Source organism: Leptonychotes weddellii, chromosome 5 (genome assembly GCF_054177405.1).
Source record: "Leptonychotes weddellii isolate Sample4059 chromosome 5, ASM5417740v2, whole genome shotgun sequence".
NCBI lineage: Eukaryota > Metazoa > Chordata > Mammalia > Carnivora > Phocidae > Leptonychotes > Leptonychotes weddellii.
Genome location: NC_138373.1, coordinates 159,542,808 through 159,546,041, shown reverse-complemented (window position 1 = coordinate 159,546,041; position 3,234 = coordinate 159,542,808). Strand labels below are relative to the sequence as shown.

The 3,234-nt window shown below is 52.3% G+C and overlaps 1 long non-coding RNA gene across 1 annotated transcript; it reads left to right on the top strand.

Annotated features, from left to right (window-relative positions):
- Positions 1–234: 234 nt before the first annotated feature.
- On the top strand, positions 235–2,077 carry LOC145721459 (uncharacterized). Its single transcript, XR_014145135.1, has 3 exons — positions 235–249; positions 590–677; positions 1,475–2,077. It is a non-coding gene; the product is annotated as an uncharacterized LOC145721459 (long non-coding RNA).
- The last annotated feature ends 1,157 nt before the right edge of the window (positions 2,078–3,234 follow it).

Sequence of the window (3,234 nt, the reverse complement as noted above, 5' to 3'; positions counted from 1 at the left end):
GAGCCTGGACGCTGCAGTGGGCGCTCGGACGCACGCTGGGGACTGGGCACCCCCCCCCCCCCCCGGGTTTGGGGCAACGGCCCGCGGATACTGTGGGGCGTCTTTCCCATCCCCCAGCGCCAGGGGCCCCCCACATCACTTCCCGCGCCCCGCTTCCTACTGTGCCCTGCACCGCCTCCCCACCTCACGCACTCCTCCCTTTGCCTCATCCGACAGACACGCTGGGGCCGGACTGTGCCAGCCTCCGGGGTAGGCTCTGGGGTGCGTCTGGCCCGGGCTCCCTGCCACCTTCCTGACCTTCATCCCCTCCATTCCCACGCCCCACGCCCCACCATTCCCGCTGTTGTCCTCCGGAACAGCTGCGCACACACTTCTGTGGGTTTGGTCTCAGGCGCAGAGCGCAATCACCACCTTCCAGCCCCGCCGCCTGCAAGACCCTCTGTGGTTCATCATTTTTTCGTTTTCTTTCATGGCTAGTCCCCTTCCCACTATTATGGGATATACATGTGCTATCTTTGTGAAATATTTAGCGTGGTTGCAGTTTTAACTTCATTCAACAATTCCTATGTCTTGGGCACCATATTTACAGGTCCTGAGCCACCAGGGTGAGCCAGTCACGCTCTGCATCTTGCCTTTCTTCACCTTTCTTAAGGGTCACTATGCTTTTAAAGATTCAGGTATGTTTCTGAATGATGCCCACCCCTGGATTCCAGTGGGTATTACTTGTCTACTACGTACTGAGGCAGTTGGGAGGCCTGCAATTTCCCACCCCTCAGATAATGCAGCGGCTCCCCACATAACCCAGACACCCTCTGCACAACCCAGCTGACCCCCAGAAGACCTACACATACCCCCACATAACCCAGACACCCACATACAACCTAACTCCCCCAAACCCAGCTGCCCCCAGAGAACTCAGCCACACCCCCATAAACCCAGACACCCCCCCCAGATAATCCAGACACTCCCCAGCTGTCCCAGATGCCCCCCCCATAATGGCATGGACATCCCTAAGGCCCTTTGGGAACCCCCAGAGTGGTACCACCGGGGGCACCTTCTGGGTTGCTTTCCAGAAAGGCTGGACCACAGTTCCACCATGAAAAAGAGGTTCTGTCCCCATAGTGTTCCCAGCTCTTGGCATCATCTGCTTTCTGGTATCTGCCATCCTAAGGGCTGCAATGTGGTTTCACCGTTTTCAGTTTGCCCTCTTCTGATTACCGGTGGGCTTACTGCCTGTTCAAGCTTCCGCACATTGAGAGCTCCTGTCTGTGGTTCATTTGCAGGAAGTCTTGGACTTACATCAGCCTGTTAATCTGCTTACGGGCTCCTTCAAGTCCTTCTGCCTGTTGGGTTTGTCCATGGGGTCTGGATAGAAATCCTTAATTTTGATGTAGTCAAGACCATCATTTTTTTTTTCCCGCATGGTTTGTGGTTTTGTTTGCAACGTCACAAAGGCATCCTTGTGTCGCTCTAGGAGAAGGACAGTGTATCCTCCACATTCTTCTGTGGCCTGTAAGCAGACACGTTGAAATGTGCTTTGTTTCTGTGTTGGGGAGAATTGGTGATCTGTAATGCGGAGATTTCAGGAGATGACTCTCCGAGAAGATCGCACCCAAGCAAATTCCATAGGTGGTATTACTCATCTAGCAGATACCCTTTTAGCTAGAAGACCATGCATGGAGGTAGAAATGCAGCTTAGTTTTTCTCCGTAAGATGAGGTGTCTTTTCCCAACACTTTGACTAAGTAACATATCCTTTCTTAGACCACCAGGTGTCATCACCACATCTGGAATGGGTTTGTCCTTGTCATGGCTTTGCAGTACACCAAATACGTGGATGGGCAGGTACCCATTTCCTCTTTTTCAATAGTGATTTAGGTATTCATGACCTTTACTTTCCCGCATACATTTTAGAAAGACTGGTCGGGTTTCCTAAAAGGAAATCTAGCTGGAATATTGAGATTGCCTTGAATGTATATTAGCTTGGGGACAACGGAAATCTGTACAACTGTACGTGAAGTTCTCCCTTCCATGAACATAGTATGTTTCATTTATTGAGATCTTCTTTATCCTGTAATAAACCCTCAAATGTTGTTGCATGGGCTTGTTATGTCCTAGACACGTCCTAATTTTCGTTCTTCTGTACACAGCACCACATTTCAGCTGGTTAGTGTGGTGCAGAGGAACACTGCTAGTCTCCATGTGATCATGGAGTTGGCCCTTGGGCACTGACAGGCTGTGGAGTTGCCTCTCGAGTAGTGGTGCTCGGGACCCCGACGGCCCATGCTCCGTAAGAAAGGCCAGGCCACTGTCTTCCCATCCAACAGAGGCGACACCCTGGCAGAGCTGGGGCTGCACTGTGGACCCTGCATCCTCGCCATCCCCATTGCAGCTGCTGTCTTAAATGCCGTCGTTACTCCCAGAGAGGGGCCTGGGTGGGGCTGGGTGGGGCCAGAGCAGAGTGGTGAGCAGTGGTCTCTGACGACACCCCACAGGGCTCAAACCCTGCAGAGACCTGGAGCCTGGCCCTCTCTCCTTCATTCTCTCCCCAGGAGAACATGCAGAAGGGCTGGAGAATGGGGGCTACCACACTCCTCACAGCTGGCTGGCGTGCCCAGGCTGAACTGGAGGGCTACTCTTTCCAAATCCCATGTCCAGGGAGGACCACACTGGGGAGCAGCTTGTCCTTTCCTGTGGTCACACATTAGCGTGTGGCTTTTGACACATGAAGAGCTTTTGAAAGACTGAGTGCTGTAGCAAACTTTTTTTTTTTTTTTTAAGTAGGCTCCACGCCCAGTGTGGAGCCCAACGTGGGCTTGAATTCATGACCCCAAGATCAAAACCCGAGCTAAGGTCAAGAGTTGGACGCTTACCTACCCGAGCCACCCAGGCGCCTCCCAAGTAATCTCTACACTCAACGTGGGGGTCGAACCCACAACCCCGAGATCAAGAGTCGCCTGCTCCACCGACTGAGCCATCCAGGCGCCCCTGTAGCAAAACTTTTAATCTGCTCTATGTCTGTGAAGACAAAACCAGAAAGAAATGGAATGATGGACCCGCATTCCAGCTGTAAGCCATGCTCTCCCATGAAGATGAATGGATAGCTCGTTAGGCGATGCCACTCCAGGTTGACTTCCATGTTTACTCACGAAGATCTACAACACACGCGTGTCATCCTGGTTAAGTACTTACAGTAACTACAAGAACAGCGATCCAGGTGAATTTGTCACTAAGT